This window comes from Schistocerca americana, chromosome 2, assembly GCF_021461395.2.
Source record: "Schistocerca americana isolate TAMUIC-IGC-003095 chromosome 2, iqSchAmer2.1, whole genome shotgun sequence".
NCBI lineage: Eukaryota > Metazoa > Arthropoda > Insecta > Orthoptera > Acrididae > Schistocerca > Schistocerca americana.
Genome location: NC_060120.1, coordinates 338,061,452 through 338,083,110, shown reverse-complemented (window position 1 = coordinate 338,083,110; position 21,659 = coordinate 338,061,452). Strand labels below are relative to the sequence as shown.

Here is a 21,659-nt window from a genome sequence, read left to right as displayed (position 1 = left end):
TTCTCTGCCCGGGGACTGGGCGTATGTGCTGTCCTCATCATTTCAGCATCATTCGTGACAGTGGCTCGATTGGACTGTGCAAAGAATTGGACTGTGTACAAATTGGGACTTTGTACGGGCGCTGATGACCGCGCAGTTGAGCGCTCCACAAACCAAACATCATCATTCATCATAAATTTTATAGACATTCTGCAGCATATATTCACTGGTTTCTCGCCTTCAGCAAGTAAAAAACGAATAACAGAACGTTGTTCAACTAATGTGGACGTTTCAAGCGGACTCACCATCTTGAAAACTATGTTTGAGGTTATAAGCAAAACAATATTGACACATCAGCTGATCAGCCATAAAAGTACCAAACTTGCCCTACTAACAGTTTTTACCCCAGGCCAATTTGTCTCTTTAATTACTGAATGACCATCGTAACAAATGTGATACTGTTTTAGATAGTGGTGTGCGTGTGCTTGTGCGTGTGTGTCCTGACATTTATTAAAACAAACGAATGTGGATAAGAACTAAAATTGTCGTACACGCATGCACTCAAAAGGCAGTGGTTATTCAGGAAAATGAATTGTAGTTTACATCATGCACTTTCGGACCTGGACCGTTTGCAGTTGACTGTCGTGAACTAATGTGCAGCCAAGTTACCTTTGTTCGCACTTTTTCTGTATTATTTAATCGTTTTTCATTTGAGTGCGTAATTTACGTGAGACCACCATACGCATACTTGTGAATATTATTGAATAAACATTTATTTGGTTTAAACTATGTTATTAAGTCAACAGAATTTACGAGGGCGTGCTGATAAGTAATGCCTCTGAATTTTTATGTAAACACACTTAAAAGTTTTTAAAATAAAACGAATCTTTATTAACGTTCTACGTCTTTATTATTTATGTCAACATACATATTTCTCAACATAGTCACCCTGCGATGAACGCATGTCGCCGAACGGGGGAATAGTTTGTTGATATCGTCAGTGTAAATGTTTGACTTTGTCGAAGGAGATACAACTTCGCTTCTGCTTGTACCGTTTCATCACTATGAAAGTGAAGCCCGTGAAGGTGTTCTTTAACTTTTGGACACAGAGAAAATGCAGACATTGGAATGCATGAAGGATGATCGATGACAGTGAACCCAAGGCGTCCGATTTTTGCAGATGAGGCAGCGCTAGTGTGTGGTCTGGCATTGTCACGCTGATATATTACGAAACGGCTAATCCGGAGCACAGCACAGTTCCAGTCGAAGGTTGACTATCCAACGTCTTTCAGGAGCAACAAAAATTTGATTTTCAATATTTCATACAGTTTTTGACCAAATTTAAAAATCTGTCGTAATCTAATCATTAATATGTATAATCTTATGTTAAAGGTTTAACGCAGTATTAAATTTAGAAGCTGTGTCTATGGCGCGCGAAATTCCAACAAATTTTACAGATAATTTCAAACCATTACAAAATATTTTGTCGCTTACAGTCTCCACAAAATTATGAAAGGAAAAAGAAATTTGTCGCCTACTACATTTTCGCTGTTCATGCAATGAAACTGCAGCTTCACTCATGAAGTTTTAATTTATTACTTCTTTACTACTTAATCCATTTGTAACGCATTTTGCAGAACGTATCCACATATACTACTGAATGTACTTGCAATACTGTACGACAAATAGTTCAAGAGATATGACGTCACAAACACTGAGCTTCGTGAAAAACTAGCTTTTGCTTAAAACGGAGCCCAAATTATCCATACTGTAATCATTCATTGTTTGATACCGATTGTGAGAGCTCTCAGCTAATGCTAACAAACTTTAAACATAATTTCAAATCTTTTCTACACTTTCTTCTCACTTACATGCTTAGCGCCGAATGTTTAACACATTAATTGATTTGTAAAGTAACCTGGCGTTTGAAGCAGTTTATATACACTCCTGGAAATTGAAATAAGAACACCGTGAATTCATTGTCCCAGGAAGGGGAAACTTTATTGACACATTCCTGGGGTCAGATACATCACATGATCACACTGACAGAACCACAGGCACATAGACACAGGCAACAGAGCATGCACAATGTCGGCACTAGTACAGTGTATATCCACCTTTCGCAGCAATGCAGGCTGCTATTCTCCCATGGAGACGATCGTAGAGATGCTGGATGTAGTCCTGTGGAACGGCTTGCCATGCCATTTCCACCTGGCGCCTCAGTTGGACCAGCGTTCGTGCTAGAGATGGGCAAAACTGTTCTTTTCAGAGATCGGATCAGAACTGTTCACTCCCTGAAATGAACTAGCTCTTTTTCATGACTCACCACTCATTCACAACAGAAAATAAATCGAAGGCACATTGCCCTTTAAACTTGGTTTATTCCAGTACTATACCTGTATTTTGATCTTATTTGATCCTATTTTGAAGTAACACAGATAATGAGTAAGAATTTTGTATTGTTTATTGAAATTTCCACGATATGACAAAGTTTTTGATTATTGATTTATTTTGCAGTATCGTGGTTTTTTGGGTGATCGGAAAATGTTGTAACTTGAGATTTACATTAACAATATATTTGGCTATAATGTATTAAAATTTCATTAACCTCATACAAATACATCGCAAGCCATATATTTTTAAAGTGAACATTTCCTTCCAAAGACGCCTAAAATCGCAAAATCCGTACTACGATAAGAAAAAAATATATAAATTTGACTGTAAGACCAAAGTGCTGCATATAGCCTTCCGCAGAATAAAACAAGGAAAAATTGGTGTATCACTTTTGCTATACGTTTATCGGTTCGCTCGTAATTAAAGTGTAAATTCGAGTGACCATAATAAAAAATCCTATAGTAAGAGGAGCCATCAGGAACCTAATCTGATCAGTTTAAACAAATAAAAATAAAATAAAAACAAATGATGTATACATAACGTAATTATGTAATATACATAACGGTATTACTACGAAGAATAATATCCAGTAGAGACGAACTCCGATGCAGAGGCGCTGAGTCAAGCAGGTCGAGCCGCGAGCTGTATTACTGCGCGAGCTAAGACCGCAGAGACCAGAGTGACACCTGAGTTGCTTTGCTCAACGCTCTGGCTAGAGTCGAGAACGGTGGGGTGAGCGTTGAGCGGGCGAGTTCCGAGGGTGGGGGGAGCGGTGAACGGCCACCACTCACCCGCTCGGAGACAAATCGTCCGTTCTCTTGCGGCCAGGTTGTTGCAAGTAGTTCTTATGTTCTCCGCTAGGAGGCTCTCTGTCCTGTTGCTCGCATCAACTGCCCAGAGGGCATGGCGTGCGACTGAAACGATCGCAGACGGAGTGCGACGCTAAGTTAAGGTGCGCCAGACACTGCACGCGGCAGAGGAAGCACAGAGACGGCACGGCATGTGTGAAACACAAAATCCAATGGGGCACTGCATAATGCAGGCAGCCAAGGCAGAAGCAGGGTAGAGGCCGGCGCTGGCTGTGTTGTGTGGCGTGCAGTGTGCTCTGACCAGCAGAGGCCCCACTGGTTTGCTCCCTCTCTCTCTCTCTCTCTCTCTGCTGTGGGAAACGTTTGGAGCTACCGTTCTTTTTTTCTGAATCACTGATTGTTCACTCCTTTGAAAGATTCAGCTCTATGAATTAGTTCAGGAGCAGATCGCCCATCTCTAGTTCGTGCTGGACGTGCAGACCGCGTGAGACGATGCTTCATCCAGTCCCAAACATGCTCAATGGGGGACAGATCCGGAGATCTTGCTGCCCAGGGTAGTTGACTTACACCTTCTAGAGCACGTTGAGTGGCACGGGATACATGCGGACGTGCATTGTCCTATTGGAACAGCAAGTTCCCTTGCCGGTCTAGGAATGGTAGAACGATGGGTTCGATGACGGTTTGGATGTACCGTGCACTGTTCATTGTCCCCTCGACGATCACCAGTGGTGTACGGCCAGTGTAGGAGATCGCTCCCCACACCATGATGCCGGGTGTTGGCCCTGTGTGCCTCGGTCGTATGCAGTCCTGATTGTGGCGCTCACCTGCACGGCGCCAAACACGCATACGACCATCATTGGCACCAAGGCAGAAGCGACTCTCATCGCTGAAGACGACACGTCTCCATTCGTCCCTCCATTCACGCCTGTCGCGACACCACTGGAGGCGGGCTGCACGATGTTGGGGCGTGAGCGGAAGACGGCCTAACGGTGTGCGGGACCGTAGCCCAGCTTCATGGAGACGGTTGCGAATGGTCCTCGCCGATACCCCAGGAGCAACAGTGTCCCTAATTTGCTGGGAAGTGGCGGTGCGGTCCCCTACGGCATTGCGTAGGATCCTACGGTCTTGGCGTGCATCCGTGCGTCGTTGCGGTTCGGTCCCAGGTCGACGGGCACGTGCACCTTCCGCCGACCACCGGCGACAACATCGATGTACTGTGGAGACCTCACGCCCCACGTGTTGAGCAATTCGGCGGTACGTCCACCCGGCCTCCCGCATGCCCACTATACGCCCTCTCTCAAAGTCCGTCAACTGCACATACGGTTCACGTCCACGCTGTCGCGGCATGCTACCAGTGTTAAAGACTGCGATGGAGCTCCGTATGACACGGCAAACTGGCTGACACTGACGGCGGCGGTGCACAAATGCTGCGCAGCTAGCGCCATTCGACTGCCAACACCGCGGTTCCTGGTGTGTCAGCTGTGCCGTGCGTGTGATCATTGCTTGTACAGCCCTCTCGCAGTGTCCGGAGCAAGTATGGTGGGTCTGACACACCGGTGTCAATGTGTTCTTTTTTCCATTTCCAGGAGTGTATATGAAAGTACTGTTCTTCAATGAATCAAGGGTGGGAGGTTTACCGGAAAACGTACTAAACGCTCACGTAAAGGTGGCCCTTTTGCAGAGACTGCTGGGAGCAAAACCATGCGATCGGCTCGTAATACATTCTCTGCTGGAACAAGCTCCTCTTCTTATTCCTCTCACGACAGTCAGCTTTTATAAAAGAAACGAACAGGTAAAGGGTTAATACGTCGCATAAATGACACTTCAGTTGATGGTGAGTCGCTCGATGGATCAGGTACAGCCACTTTGTTCGTTTTCCTGAATAATAACTACTGTGCACAAACACCGCACACGAACCAACACTATTTTCCCAATGGCTACTTTATTTTATGTTAGGTAGCTAAGGCTGACAATGAGCGTAAACATGCCGTAGCAGCCAGAAGCCAGACGAACCTAATCGATCTGTAAAGGGACAACCTTAAAGCGTCCGATTAGTAACTTTGGATATTAACAGTGTTGTAACACCGGCATGTCTGCAGTTGTGCAAATATAGGACCTATGATTATTCTGATTATTTGCTTGTTTCTTTGTTATCTACTCGCCCCTTTTGTCTGTACCTTAGTAGTCAAACACTGTGTATACATTGCATGTGGATATAAAGCAACTACAGAACATTATGTAAGATCTGTCGATGTATAGGCCTGCCTCCGTAGCTCAGTGGACGCCGGCACGGTAGGTTAGCGCGTTCGGTCAGAGAGCTAGTCGCCTTCTGTAATTAAAAACCGACTAATGTTTTAAACATTAGGCTTTCATAGACGCCATGTGACGTCCGCAGAGAACCGTTCTCCTTGTAGAAGAAAGACAACGAAAAAAAAGAAGAAAGAAAGAAAAACTGGTTAGCGTGTGGTGTAGCTGCTGTGTGGAGGTCCCAGATTCGATTCCGGGTATTGCCAAGATTCTTTCCTTGATGAGAGGACTGTAAGGAGTGCACTCAGCCTCGTGGTCCCAACTGTATAGCACTTGAATGAGAAGTAGCAGCTTCAAGGTCTACAAAGCCGACAACGGCCGAGACAGCGGTGTGCTAACCGTCATACCCCGCCACACTGCTTCCAAATGTGTGTAGCTTACAGACACCAATCATCTCAGTAACAAAACTATTTTCTCTTGGGATGCCACCTCTCGTTATCCAATATCACCAATTGCGAATTTCGAGGTGCACGTACTAAATCATTTTTTGCAAGTTATGAAAAGTTGCACTCTCGCATCACTGCCTCCAGCGATACCTGACACACCTTTGTCTCCGATTACGAGTGTAAATTTCTACCAGCTGAGGTCTTCCTACTGCAGGGCGAGATATTTTGCGTAAAACCGTATACGAGATCTTGTGCTGATTGCCCCAAGGTACGAAAAAATACAATATGGATTTGCACACCACAGTACTGTGGATAGTCATTAATTAAACGACAATGAAGAAGAAAAATGAAGTGAAAAAGACAGATTGGGAGTTAAGTGCGAATGCTTGCTACTGATGCAAATAACAAGAAGCTGGAGGCTTCTGAGAGCAGTAATCTGAGGGAGGCCGCAATGGATCTTAGTTCACGTCTTTGGCATCGCTGTGCTGCCTGGATAATGGGGATCCGCTAGTGCCGGGGCGCATCGCGTATGTTTCATTCACGGCGAAAGTGCGGTTTCTTATCCGTCATTTTTTTTTTTTTTTTTTTTTTTTTTTGTTTCCTCCGCAGTCGGCAGAGGCGCAGCAAACTGCGGCACATGGAGCGTCTGTGGAAGAAATAGCTTCTCGTCTGTATTGTTGTGCTCGTGGAATGGAAACACAGCTTTTCCTGCCATTACCGAACAGTTTTGTGTTTTAGTCAGTGTTGCACTATCCTTTTGCATTGGGTCAAGAAGAAGGTGCACTGAGGTCCACCATGGGTTTCTCAGATTGTAACATCTATAAGGTTGTAAAATAATATACTGGAATAGTTACAGCAAATTTATTAGAAAAATTCACAATTTATACCTTTGTGTTAATTCCCTACACATTCACATTTCAGTTTGAAATATTTTTGGTATCTCACAATAAATGAAAAATTCCCTCTCCACAAAATTCGTCGCCCAAGAGTTTTGGTTCAAATGGTTCAAATGGCTCTGAGCACTATGGGACTTAACTGCTGTGGTCATCAGTCCCCTAGAACTTAGAACTACTTAAACCTAACTAACCTATGGACATCACACACATCCATGCCCGAGGCAGGATTCGAACCTGCGACCGTAGCGGTCGCGCGGTTCCAGACTGTAGCGCCTAGAACCGCTCGGCCACTCCGGCCGGCCAAGAGTTTTGGAACATCATTACAAAAAAACAACTTATGACATTCTACTTATTTAGACATTATCTTCCACAAAACATACTCTAAGACAAAAGAACCGACGCACCACGAAATTTGTAGTTGTCATGTACATGCACAGACAAATATATGATTAAATTTTCAGAAAAATTGGATGATTTATTCAAGATAAAGAGCTTCACAAATCGAATAATCAGTAACGTATTGATCCACCTCTGGCCCTTATGCGAGCAGATATTTGGTTTGACACTGATTGATACAGTTATTAGATTTCCTCCTGGGGGATATCGCGCCAAATTCTGTCCAACTGCTGTGATAAATCGTCAAAACCCCGAGATGGTTGGAGGGCCCTGTCTATAAAGCTTCAAACATTCTCAGTTGGGTAGAGATCCGGCGACCTTTCTGGCCAAGGTAGGGTTTGGCAAGCAAGAAGACAAGCAGTAGGAAACTTTCGCCGTGTGCGTCCGGGCATTATCTTGCTGAAATGTAATCCCAGAACCGCTTGCCATGACGGGCAACTGAACACGGCGTAGAATATCGTCGACATACCGCTGTGCTGTAAGGGTGTCGGACATTTGCCACGATTTTACCTGCTCCGAAGGGTTGGGTCTCTTGTCTCCCCCTCTTCCTCCTCCTCCTCCTGCTCACCAGCCTCCCGACCCGCAGTAGAGGTACTTGCTGAGCCTTTCCCCTGGTTTACTTAACATAGGACCAGTATCTCTATGGATTTTCCGCAACATTTCTAGAGAGAGTTTCGTTGTGGAAACTATTAAATGCATTTCGCATTGAAATCCACATCAAATTTCGAGCCTCAGTAGTAAAACTTCGCCAATCTTGGAGATTTTGCACTCGTCTAAATTATACGTGCCTTTTTCGGTGCTCCTGCAGCAGCCTTCTGTCGTGTTTTGTGTACCATGGGGAATCAGTTACGTCTGTTATAAATGTATTTGGTATGAATCTCTCGAGTGCTGTTGATACTATTTCTTTGAACTTAGGCCACATATGGTCTTCACTTACATAGTTTGAAAGGATTGGAGACTGTCTCTTAGAAAGCAGTCAACCGAATTTTCAGTTGCTTTTATAAATAGATATATTTCGCGTTTAGTTTTGGTGAATTTCTCTGTTACGGAATTGAACCTCGCTACGACTGTGTGTTCACTAATCCCTGTATCCGTCGTGATGCTCAGGATTATTTGTGGCTAAGAGATCAAGTGTGTTTTCGTAACCATTTGCAATTTGAATGGCCTCATGAATTAATTGTTAAAAATAATTTTAAAAAACGCATTTAGAACAATTACTGAAGTTGTTTTCAATCTACAATAGGGTCTGAAAATGTATTTTTGTCAACATACGGAAGGTAGATTCAAGTCACTGCCAACTATAATTGTATGAGTAGGGTACCTATTTGTGATGAGACTCGAGTTTTCTTTGAAATGTTCAGCAACTGTTTTATCTGAGACGGGGGTCGGTAAAAGGAGCCAGTTATTAATTTATTCCGGTTGTCTAATATAACCTCTGCCCATACTAAGTCACAGGAACTACGAAACTTCCTGGCAGATTAAAACTGTGTGCCCGACCGAGATTCGAACTCGATCGGGCACACAGTTTTAATCTGCCAGGAAGTTTCATATCAGCGCACACTCCGCTGCAGAGTGAAAATTTCATTCTGGAAACAGGAACTACCTGCTTCAATGTCGCTTGTGAGCTGGAACACACATTGCATTATTTTTCCTTAAGTTGTGCTTCTTGTTTCTGTTGTTGTGGAGATCATTACAATTACGACTTTTCCCTCCAAAACCTAGGATGCTTTCTCTGTGACCCTTTAAATACCAGAGCTAGACAATGTAGAATAACAACGTACATTACAAGCATAGCATTCTGTATTACTTCCTGTCCTTATTTCTAACATTTTAAAACTGTACGTCGAATTTAGATGACATGTCAATCATAGATGTTATTAATTCTGTTTATGAACGTACTTTCAGTCATGTTTTGAACATTGTCCCACTACAATTTATAAACTAACGTTTCGTCGGAAGGGATATCGCATTTTAGAGAGTAAATTAATATGGAGTATGTCGTTCTTCTTTTCAAACATTCACATACCCATTTCTTCTTTCCTTATTGTCTTTTGGGCATTCAGTTGTAGTAATTAAAGTAGGCACAAATGCAGTGATCAAAAATAAATGATTAGCGTACATTTGCATTCTCTTTACATCGTTCCTTTCTTGTTGCTCCCATGGGGATGGACTGTTTCTATCGCAATCAGTAAGCGTGAAAGGAAGCTGCCGTACAGAAAGAGGGATCTATATTTATTCTTGGTAAAACTAATTACATACTGACATAATCGTCGGAATTGCTTTCGTTTCCCAAAAGTTATAAATATTTCGATTTCGGAGAAGAAGCTCTGTATTTCGCCAAGATGTCGATGAAGAAGGTCCCTTGCGTACTGGTTGTATCGAGTAAGATGTGGGGACGGCGGTTTGAAAGCGGACAGTAGAAGTTCGAGGAAGGGCGTCGCTTACCTGAGGGATCGCTACTCAAGCTACCTGGAGAAGGGGCAAATGTGGCAAACGTCCAGCGTGGCAAATGTCCGGCATTCTCCCCACACACGTCTTCGCTGGTCATCGGGGCTCAATTCGAGGCGAGAGTTCTCAAGGAAGACAATTCTGCTCTAATCAACGAGATTCCAGGCTGAAAACGTGTGAAGGTAACAGATTTACATTTCTGAACATTTAAAGCAAGTTGCCAACTTTACAGCACTTTGAAGTCTTATCAAGATGCGACACTCCAGTTTCGAATGGACTGAGCTATATCGTTTCGGCTCTTCAGGGGCGTGCTACGGTACAGTGACGCCGGGATTTCAGTGTGTAGCACGACTGCAGGCACGACCCAACCAACACAAACAAAAAAAAAAGAAGAAAACACTTTGCAGTATTTGGACGGAGCACCTGTTTGTAGCCTTCAGACAAAATTCGACTTCATAGACGGACTATGAAAAGCAACTACTCCATGTTTAGAACGTACCGTTTCTGTCACACCACCCGACGCAAGCACAGCGAGTCTCTGCAACAATAAATTTCCTACCCATGACCTTTTTGCGGACACTTCTCGTGACCAGTGTGTGACTGCGTCCGCGCGCTCTTCCCCCTCGCCGCTGCACGCGGCGCCTCGGGAACAAAGCACACGGCAGTGTCGGAGTGGCCGGCGCGCATGCGCGGCGCGGGCTGCTGCGGCAGCCCCGGGCAGGGCAGGGTGCACGCAGGTGCCGGCGCTGGCTGTGCAAGTGGGTCACCGGGTGCCGCCTCCCCTCCCTATCGACCCGCAGCGCAGCGCCGCGACGCCCGTATTGATTGCGGAGGGCAACGCCTGCCGCCGACGCAGACGCCGCTGCATCTTAGGTCGCGGTTGCCGCGCGCAGCAGCCCACGCACGCGCCCCGTGCCTCGGCGCCGCAGCAGCGCCGCGGAACGGGTAGTATAGCGTCAACCGCTCGCTTGTAAGTTGAGCCCCAGCAAGACTACAGGTCTCAGCGGAACTTCTACTACGTTTTACACAGGATGTGCTGCAGAACTTAGCCTTTCATAAAATATAATTATAGTTGGTGTCCGCCCCCGGTAGCTGAATGGTCAGCGCGACAATGTCAATCCTAAGGGCCCGGGTTCGATTCCCGGCTGGGTCGGAGATTTTCTCCGCTCAGGGACTGGGGTTGTGTTATCATCATCATTTCATCCCCATCGACGCGCAAGTCGCCGAAGTGGCGTCAAATCGAAAGACTTGCACCCAGCAAATGGTCTACCCGAAGGGAGGCCGTGGTCACACGACATTTACATTTTATTAAGGTAAAGCTGTCATCATCCCGAAGTTTGGTTTGGTCACCACAATGCAAGGTCCTATTGGGGATGGTATGCCGTTACCATCCTCTGACCTCCGAACCGACTTACCCAGCCAGTTATAGCGGGACGTACAGTTTAGTGTGGAATCCGGAACACGGTGCTACTCGGGATTTTTCACATTAACAAACACTGCCAAAAATGAAAAAAACTGACAGACAAAAAACCTTAGAACGACACATATTTATCTAGAATCTGCCGCGCTGCGAATAGTCCGTGTGATTGAAAGAGCACGCCTATAAGAAAAGTAAGAAAATGGTTCAAATGGCTCTGAGCACTATGGGACTTAACATCTATGGTCATCAGTCCCCTAGAACTTAGAACTACTTAAACCTAACTAACCTAAGGACATCACACAACACCCAACCATCACGAGGCAGAGAAAATCCCTGACCCCGCCGGGAATCGAACCCGGGAACCCGGGCGTGGGAAGCGAGAACGCTACCGCACAACCACGAGATGCGGGCAGAAAAGTAAGACATACAGACGAACTACTTTTTATGTTTCAGGTCCATTATGCAGTTTTTAAGTTCGGCCGTTACGACATAAAAGCAAAGTAAAGTTGTCATAACCCCAAACGTTCCTTTGAACACTATACTTGTAAATTACGCATGGTTCTTTTGGATGTTGTATGCGTTTACCTACCACTGATCTCTGAACAGTCACAGAGGGACGTATAGTTGAAGTAGACTCCATACGACTCGGCATTTTGCTGGCCGCGGTGGCTGTGCGGTTCTAGGCGTTTCAGTCCGGAACCGCGAGACTGCTACGGTCGCAGGTTCGAATCCTGCCTCCGGCATGGATGTGTGTGATGTCCTCAGGTTAGTTAGGTTTAAGTAGTTCTAAGTTCTAGGGGACTGATGACCTCAGATGTTAAGTCCCATAGTGCTCAGAGCCATTTGAACCATTTTGACTCGGCATTTTGTACATAAACAAACGACATTCCTGGAGAAAAAGAAACTTCTTTGAAAGAGTCAGCAAAAGGCTCAAGTCCGCTGATATGAAACTGTGTTTGCTTGTTTTTCTCTACACGTGATAAGCGACAGACCCCTGTCAAGTGTACCACAATGTCGATTGATAACAAAGATACAATCCTAATTTCTGAAATAAGTAATCAGTTTGTATTACTTTCGACTGACGTTGATACAAGACGGTAAACGAAAAGCATAAATTAGTGTATCACTCAGCGGATGCGTAATACATCTCTTTCTAAAGAATGGTATACGGTTAACTGTATTAGGTCTCAACACTTTGTTCGGCGACGATTCTGCTCCATACACGAAATCACTGATCCTCTAAAATTTATTGTAAACGACGTAAACATTATTTCGACTTGTGAAATTTGAAATTTTTCCGGCGAATTAAATTTTGAAAGAGATTTCGGTGCCCCACCAGAAGATGACTAGCAGGTGTCTAGTTGAAATACCGTGGAATGAAGTTTACGACGACCGGCTGCACTCCCGGAATCTCTTCGAACAAAATTTCGACTTGTTACAGCTTCCTTTAATTGTTGATAAATATAAAAAGACACAGAAAGACTAAATAGTGGTAAACATCTGAATCCTGCTTCATGCTTACGAAGCGATATTTTTTTCAGTGTACGCGAAAGCAACGGTAGGAATGGAGACCTTATATGTATGTGATGGTTTTGGGGTAATGCTGGGCAACCGTTACGGGAACGCATACAAGAATAGAGCGCCCTATTCTAAAGAACTGCTCTATTGTTCCGGTATTTATCAAATCTGCCCGATAAAATACACTGAAGAAATTCCCAGCCGCATTGCTACGATCGTAGCAGTTCGGTGTACGAAGGTGTAACACAAACGCTTAAGTAACTTAAATGGTAATGGTTAGAGGAAAACCAAAGTCATTCTCACAAAATTATGCGAGAATAACCTTGATTGTCCTCTAAACATAGCCATTTGAGCTAACTAAGCGTCTGTGTTACACCTTCGTACAGCGAACTGCTACGATCGTAGCAATGCGGCTGGGAATTCCTTCGGCGTATTTCATCAGGCAGACTCGGATAAAGACCGGAACACTAGAACAGTGGGATTAGCTAGCCGAGCGGTCTGCGCTGCAGTCGTGGACTGTGCGGCTGGTCCCGGCGGAGGTTCGAGTCCTCCCTCGGGCATGGTTGTGCTTCTACATCTACATCTACATTTATACTCCGCAAGCCACCCAACGGTGTGTGGCGGAGGGCACTTTACGTGCCACTGTCATTACCTCCCTTTCCTGTTCCAGTCGCGTATGGTTCGCGGGAAGAACGACTGTCTGAAAGCCTCCGTGCGCGCTCTAATCTCTCTAATTTTACATTCGTGATCTTCTCGGGAGGTATAAGTAGGGGGAAGCAATATATTCGATACCTCATCCAGAAACGCACCCTCTCGAAACCTGGCGAGCAAGCTACACCGCGATGCAGAGCGCCTCTCTTGCAGAGTCTGCCACTTGAGTTTGTTAAACATCTCCGTAACGCTATCACGGTTACCAAATAACCCTGTGACGAAACGCGCCGCTCTTCTTTGGATCTTCTCTATCTCCTCCGTCAAACCGATCTGGTACGGATCCCACACTGATGAGCAATACTCAAGTATAGGTCGAACGAGTGTTTTGTAAGCCACCACCTTTGTTGATGGACTACATTTTCTAAGCACTCTCCCAATGAATCTCAACCTGGTACCCGCCTTACCAACAACTAATTTTATATGATCATTCCACTTCAAATCGTTCCGCACGCATACTCCCTGATATTTTACAGAAGTAACTGCTACCAGTGTTTGTTCCGCTATCATATAATCATACAATAAAGGATCCTTCTTTCTATGTATTCGCAATACATTACATTTGTCTATGTTAAGGGTCAGTTGCCACTCCCTGCACCAAGTGCCTATCCGCTGCAGATCTTCCTGCATTTCGCTACAATTTTCTAATGCTGCAACTTCTCTGTATACTACAGCATCATCCGCGAAAAGCCGCATGGAACTTCCGACACTATCTACCAGGTCATTTATATATATTGTGAAAATCAATGGTCCCATAACACTCCCCTGTGGCACGCCAGAGGTTACTTTAACGTCTGTAGACGTATCTCCATTGATAACAACATGCTGTGTTCTGTTTGCTAAAAACTCTTGAATCCAGCCACACAGCTGGTCTGATATTCCGTAGGCTCTTACTTTGTTTATCAGGCGACAGTGCGGAACTGTATCGAACGCCTTCCGGAAGTCAAGAAAAATAGCATCTACCTGGGAGCCTGTATCTAATATTTTCTGGGTCTCATGAACAAATAAAGCGAGTGGGGTCTCACACGATCGCTGTTTCCGGAATCCATGTTGATTCCTACATAGTAGATTCTGGGTTTCCAAAAACGACATGATACTCGAGCAAAAAACATGTTCTAAAATTCTACAACAGATCGACGTCAGAGATATAGGTCTATAGTTTTGCGCATCTGCTCGACGACCCTTCTTGAAGACTGGGACTATCTGTGCTCTTTTCCAATCATTTGGAACACTCCGTTCCTCTGGAGACTTGCGGTACACGGCTGTTAGAAGGGGGGCAAGTTCTTTCGCGTACTCTGTGTAGAATCGAATTGGTATCCCGTCAGGTCCAGTGGACTTTCCTCTATTGAGTGATTCCAGTTGCTTTTCTATTCCTTGGACACTTATTTCGATGTCAGCCATTTTTTCGTTTGTGCGAGGATTTAGAGAAGGAACTGCAGTGCGGTCTTCCTCTGTGAAACAGCTTTGGAAAAAGGTGTTTAGTATTTCAGCTTTACGCGTGTAATCCTCTGTTTCAATGCCATCATCATCCCGGAGTGTCTGGATATGCTGTTTCGAGCCACTTACTGATTTAACGTAAGACCAGAACTTCCTAGGATTTTCTGTCAAGTCGGTACATAGAATTTTACTTTCGAATTCACTGAACGCTTCACGCATAGCCCTCCTTACGCTAACTTTGACATCGTTTAGCTTCTGTTTGTCTGAGAGGTTTTGGCTGCGTTTAAACTTGGAGTGGAGCTCTCTTTGCTTTCGCAGTAGTTTCCTAACTTTGTTGTTGTACCACGGTGGGTTTTTCCCGTCCCTCACAGTTTTACTCGGCACGTACCTGTCTAAAACGCATTTTACGATTGCCTTGAACTTTTTCCATAAACACTCAACATTGTCAGTGTCGGAACAGAAATTTTCGTTTTGATCTGTTAGGTAGTCTGAAATCTGCCTTCTATTACTCTTGCTAAACAGTTAAACCTTCCTCCCTTTTTTTATATTCCTATTAACTTCCATATTCAGGGATGCTGCAACGGCCTTATGATCACTGATTCCCTGTTCTGTACATACAGAGTCGAAAAGTTCGGGTCTGTTTGTTATCAGTAGGTCCAAGATGTTATCTCCACGAGTCGGTTCTCTGTTTAATTGCTCGAGGTAATTTTCGGATAGTGCACTCAGTATAGTGTCACTCGATGCTCTGTCCCTACCACCCGTCCTAAACATCTGAGTGTCCCAGTCTATATCTGGTAAATTGAAATCTCCACCTAAGACTATAACATGCTGAGAAAATTTATGTGAAATGTATTCCAAATTTTCTCTCAGTTGTTCTGCCACTAATGCTGCTGAGTCGGGAGGTCGGTAAAAGGAGCCAATTATTAACCTAGTTCGGTTGTTGAGTGTAACCTCCACCCATAATAATTCACAGGAACTATCCACTTCTACTTCACTACAGGATAAACTACTACTAACAGCGACGAACACTCCACCACCGGTTGCTTGCAATCTATCCTTTCTAAACACCGTCTGTACCTTTGTAAAAATTTCGGCAGAATTTATCTCTGGCTTAAGCCAGCTTTCTGTACCTATAACGATTTCAGCTTCGGTGCTTTCTATTGTTTGTCCTTAGGATAATTTAGGTTAAGTAGTGTGTAAGCTTAGGGACTGATGACCTTAGCAGTTAAGTCCCATAAGATATCACACACACACACACACACACACACACACACACACTAGAACAATTCTACTAAATGTATAAATATAGTATTCGAGGAAGACAGTGCAACAATTCTACTGCTCCATAATATACGTCGTTCACGCAACCAGCCTGAAAATACGTAAGAACGATTACGGCTTGTCCTAAGGCAGGCATGGAGACCGACTGTTGGATGACCAACTTATTCTTCGTCCTTCAAATATCATCTTCGGCAAATGAGTTGTCATGTACGCATGACTATAGCAAATAAGAAGAAAATATCAACTACGTTATCAGATTAATTCATGAAAGTTTCAAAATAAAGCACGAATCCGCGCAAAAATAGACTTGGAACAGCAAAAATTGAGACGGTGTGTAACATATGGAACAGAGCCCCGCCACGGAAGACGTCAGAGGTTAGACTAATTAGTGTGTTTGGCCACGTAGAATAAAATGGTTTGCTGTAATTAGAGAAGAGATAATCACAATTTTTAGTATAAATTAAACAAAAGTGGACAAGCGTTCGTGATGTAGTAAATCCATAGGAATATACTTAAGTTCTTTTGTGTGCAATTCCATTACATTTTGGGAAGCTCTGACAATCAAAACAGTATTTACGCTAGCTTGTTGCTCGGGAATGTTAGAATTAGGATACTGATACGGTTCTATTCGGAAGGCATTTCGACCTTCATTCAATAAACGCAGTGTTAGTAGCTAAAGACTGGTTTCATATCGCAGCCAAAAAATAGAACACACATTCAATTTTTAATTGAGGAATACTACTACAATCCTACTTGCGTCACAAACCACCACCCCTTGAAGGAATTCCCCACACCAATTCAGAGCTGCTCACTAAAGTTAATTAAGGAAATGTTTGATGAACGATAATATCCGCTCTGCAATGCCTTTTAAAAACAAACGCGTAGTGTCAATGTGTAACTGGTAATAAAATTGAGAGCTCCACAAATGTTCGTTTTTAAGACATAGGCTACTTGGTACTCTTCTCCAAAATACGTTTTTCGTTTGAAATTGTGCTGTTGCATATTGCGTCGCCCATGATATTGCTATAGAAATGAAACAAGTATGAGAGGCAAAAGATGAAGAGTTAAATGACACGCGAGGAGCCTAGAGACACAGCAAACCGAGCGCGGAAATGGAACGGCGGAACTGCTAAATTGGGAAAGAGCATAGTCGTGTCGACGCGGCTACGTGCAGCGTTCACCTTACCAAGGGGTGATAATTTCTTACCGTACTTTTCCTTATTAGTATCCTTCACCAAGGATGAGAATTTCTTATCGTACGTTTCCTTCACTAAGGATACTAACAAGGAAAAGTACGGTAAGAACTTCTCACCCCTCGGTAAGGTGAACGCTGCACGTAGCCGCGTCCACGCGACAATGCTCTTTCCGAGTTCAGCAATTCCGCCGTTCCATTTCCGCGCTCGGTTTGCTGTGTCTCTTGCGGAATCGAAAGGCCTCAGCTCGTCTTATTTATAGGGGCACCGTTCCAATCTAGGCATCAGGACTCCATGAATATTAATGCAGCGTGCCGCGGACTACAGCATCTGCTCGTCTCCTGAATCGATCACGGGGCGCTTAAGGATTACGTGACTGGAGCTAGGGAGCATGCCAATCGCACAGCGTCTCGTCAACAACCACAAGCATTAAACTACTATCAGCGACATTCTTTCGTTGTCCAAAAGTAGTGTACAGCGCCCCAAATGTACCAACATAATTAACCATTTTACGTTTCGTCTCTTTCGGATACAGGGGCGTGAAGGAATATGAAAATGAACTATGTTCCAGTGTATAAAAAGCACTATTTTTGGAAGCATCTGGAGTCTAAAAGCTGCGGGTGTGTCTTGCAGTAGTAGTAGATGTTTTCTTTTATTTTAAGCTTGTTTCATGCGTTCATTATTTCACAATTAATACTGATATATTAGGTCACGTTAACCCGAAATTGGCTTAGAAAATATTTTCGTACAGTGCTAAATACAACTTAAAAGTGATCCTGTGATAAAAAAAAAATGAACGGATATCGTACTGCTGAAGGTACCTTTCCCCTTCCTCCAACTGAGAGGCTGACTGTGGGAAGAAGATACCCTGCTGAAAACCATGAGAGGCAATTTAGCAAAATGGTCCGGTCTACAGAGCGAATAAAAATATGGGTTGAAAAGCGAAAGGCAACTGGAACACATGGATCTTTCAGAGGGAAAACGAATTCGTATGGAAAAAGAATTACTGATTTCAAAGAAGTACATCGTCGATGCTTCAGTTTCACGAAACGGAATACTCGTATACTAAGCAGGCGTAAAATGTAGATTGTCACAGATGTCAAATTATCTAAGAAGTGTGGTATTCTAAATATTACAGGTGGAACCAAGTGATTTAACAACTGACACACGAGAAGGCACGAAAATTTGGAGGTTTGACAGTCAAAAAGAGTTATGTTAATTTTATCATGAATAAAACTTGAGTTAAATAACTTCATAAATTGCAGCGTCTTTTTTTCTGAATTTGGCCAACTATGGACTGCGCAGAACTTACGGTTTCTTCGCCTTTCTTTTCCTCTCGTCCCACAACCTCTTCATTCTTTCATTTTTTTCCTTTCTTTCCTCCTCGGAAATGAAATGTATTGCCCTCCTTTTGGGTGGTTTCTCCTTAAATGATTTTATGTTGTTCACTTTGCTTCTGAATTTTTCTCTGTTTTGGATCATCTCTGTCGTAATATCAGTTTCTTGTGCATATATTTTGGCCTCTTCTACCCACTTAGAGGTGGACATTGATGTAACTGAAGACCATTTTATTCAGTCTGTTTTCGCCTGTTCGTCCGCCGTTTCCGCACTGTAAGCGTGACCTTGCCGGTGTGCCTGTAGAGCTCCTCGTTGTTGTTATTCTTCAACAAACTTCTGGGGAAATAGTGCAACCATTTCATCACCAAATGACTTCTTGTGGGTACGGTGACTGCTTGGTAATACATGCTGTTAACATGTACCCAACAACTACATTGACAACATGTTTAAATCATTTTTTTTTATGTTATGGGTTTCTGAGAAAACAGTAGTCGTAAGATGGCTGCAGTAAATTAATTACACAATGTACCAACCGTTTTACAGTTCTGTGATTTCATATATACGGCGTCAGGGTACTAAAAAAGGGGGGGGGGTAGATGACCAGTAATTCGTATTATTAATGTGCAAAGCCATTCGGCATTGGCCTCGACAGATGGTTTGTTCGGTATGGGTACCGTAAGAAAGAGTGCGTAAATTGTGGTCCTTCTCCGCGACTGGCTGATGCATTTGGAAGTTGGCGCCAAAATGATAATCTTCTGTTATTAGACAAACTAAACATCGTATTTACCCGCATTCCACATTAAAGCATCTGTCAATAAAGTGCTATCATTCGATTATTTCACAAGTATTAATAACCTAGAATAACAAAGAACTGCTAAACGAAAAGGCAGACGAAGCATCTCGGTGAACTTCTGATCGCGCCTAACTCGGATGGCCCGAAAATAACGAATCATACTTCACACTCAAATGGACTTGTGGGGCGAAATGGTTCGGCTGTAATATCATAGCTGGTTCGCATTACGGAGGACAAACATGTTGTCTGCCGCGGTATCAGTTAAGACTTAATTTGCAATGTTTAATTTGTAAATATTAGAGCTGTAATTACGGAGATACGCAGTTCATTAATTTCTTGAAGAATAGATATTATTTGTGACTCTAAAGTGGAATGTAATTGTGCAGTTTCTCGTGTTCTGCTAAAAAAAAAAAAGCGAGAGGGATCCCGCATAAACAAACTGATAGGAAATTTAATTATTTCTAAAATATGAGTTCCTCACTACGAGTTTCTTACGGCATCAAGATAACGGATTCACGACGTACGTGCTGTTTTCTGCGCCGGGGACAACAACTAAAGAAGGCTGCCGGTTGGTGAACATTTATTAGAACTTATGCGTTCCATTCAGGATTGTGGAAGTAAATAGGCACCTCACGTGTACTGCAATCTTAGTACAAATGATATCAGTGACATGCCATCTGTGGTAACACAGAGGAGGTGTGAAGGAGAGGAGTATTTTTAAGGCAAGGGGTTTATCATACGCACGTATATATCACCCTATCTCTGTCTCTCTCACACACACCCCTCCCCCCACCCTGCGTCTCTTTTACTACTTGCCGTAATTGCCTGATCCAAATTTTCCAGACTGTGTGAGGAAACCGCTAGAAGAAGATGGAAGTAGCGATGCAAATGATTTCGGAGATGAAAATGTCCCTCGCTACAATAGCGAACACGAAAAGTGCTTCAGACTGAATTAGTGACTCTAGTGAATCATATAATGAACAGAGAAATGAATACAGAGAGGAGGCATCTAGTTTCTATGGAAGAAATAGATATTAGCGGGCCGCTATTGACTATTGACTCTCGTCAAGTGAGTGCGAGAACACCAAATTACAACTTGATCATGAAAGTCTACACTGAAAAGCCCTGCAAGCAGACTGGGACAGTGATGCAGTCCACTGGAAGCCTGGGAGTGCTTTTTACCACATGTTAGAAGAAACGAATTTCGTTCAGTGATGTGCAAAGGCTATGGAGAGGAGAACCTGTGTGAATTTTGAACGTTTGTGACAAATTGTGTATTAATTTATATGTGATGTTAATGATATGCTGCTGGTTTCTCTCACTCTTTATGCTCATCTTACAGCAATCTATTACTGTTTAATGTTATTTCTAATGCAACAAACAAGTTCGAAGTCTTTAAAGTTCCATTTCTCTTCACTGTTATGCAGGGTTACATATATTTTGTTTCCCTTTCCTGATGTTTTGTATCACAAAATACGCAAATAAGAAATTTATTAAAGCCAAGATAATTTTCAATGCACGCCGCGAATGGAACGAGAGGAACGAGGTGCGGTTAGCAGCCCGACCATCCGCAGCTGGTGGTAGCGCTGAACCGCAAACAGTTGCTGTCCGCTAGAGCAGGGGGATAGGGGGAGCGGGCGGGAACCATGGTGCGGGCTGGGCGGCTTTAATTATGAGGAGGTGGCGGAGGGAGCTGAATAATTCATACCAGCCTGCGCAGCACTCGGTCTCTGGGGCAGCCCCCTCCCCTCTCTGTCGTCCACGGCGTAGCACAGAGATCACTCACACCCCTGCTGCCCAAGGCCAGCAGCTGACACTCGTCACCGAGTGATGAGGGGTAGTGGTAAGACACTGGACTCTCGATCGGCAGGAATGCTCATCTAGATTCCGCTTTTCCGGCTGAGAAGCTTCCTATGAAATGTAGTGGTAGGTTCTTCTTCCGTATTTTCGTCCATTCAAGCTTGAGCTCCTTTCACAACGACCTCGTCTTCGAAAGGCTGTTAACCCCTAATCTACTTCCATAACTGACACTAGTTCGTCACATGTCCAAGAGTACGTCAAAGCCGCGCAGGATTAGCCAAGCGGTCTGAGGCACTGCAGTCATGGACTGTGCGGCTGATACCGGCAGAGGTTCGAGTCCTCCCTCGGGCATGGATGTGTGTGTTTGTCCTTAGGATAATTTACGTTAAATAGTGTGTAAGCTTAGGGCCTGATGACCTTAGCAGTTAAGTCCCATAAGACTCCACATACATTAGTATGTCAAAATTTGTTCCCAGTTAGCCCCAATTGCGGCTACGGTGGCTTGTTGATGCTTTTGTCCATTTGATCCATTACTGCCAAGGTGCTGACATAAATG

At 43.9% G+C, this 21,659-nt stretch overlaps 1 protein-coding gene across 3 annotated transcripts in view; it reads right to left on the bottom strand.

Moving 5' to 3' along the window:
- LOC124596567 (ski oncogene) overlaps positions 1–21,659 on the bottom strand; it is a 629,377-nt gene that overhangs the window by 280,190 nt on the left and 327,528 nt on the right. The window lies entirely within an intron of this gene.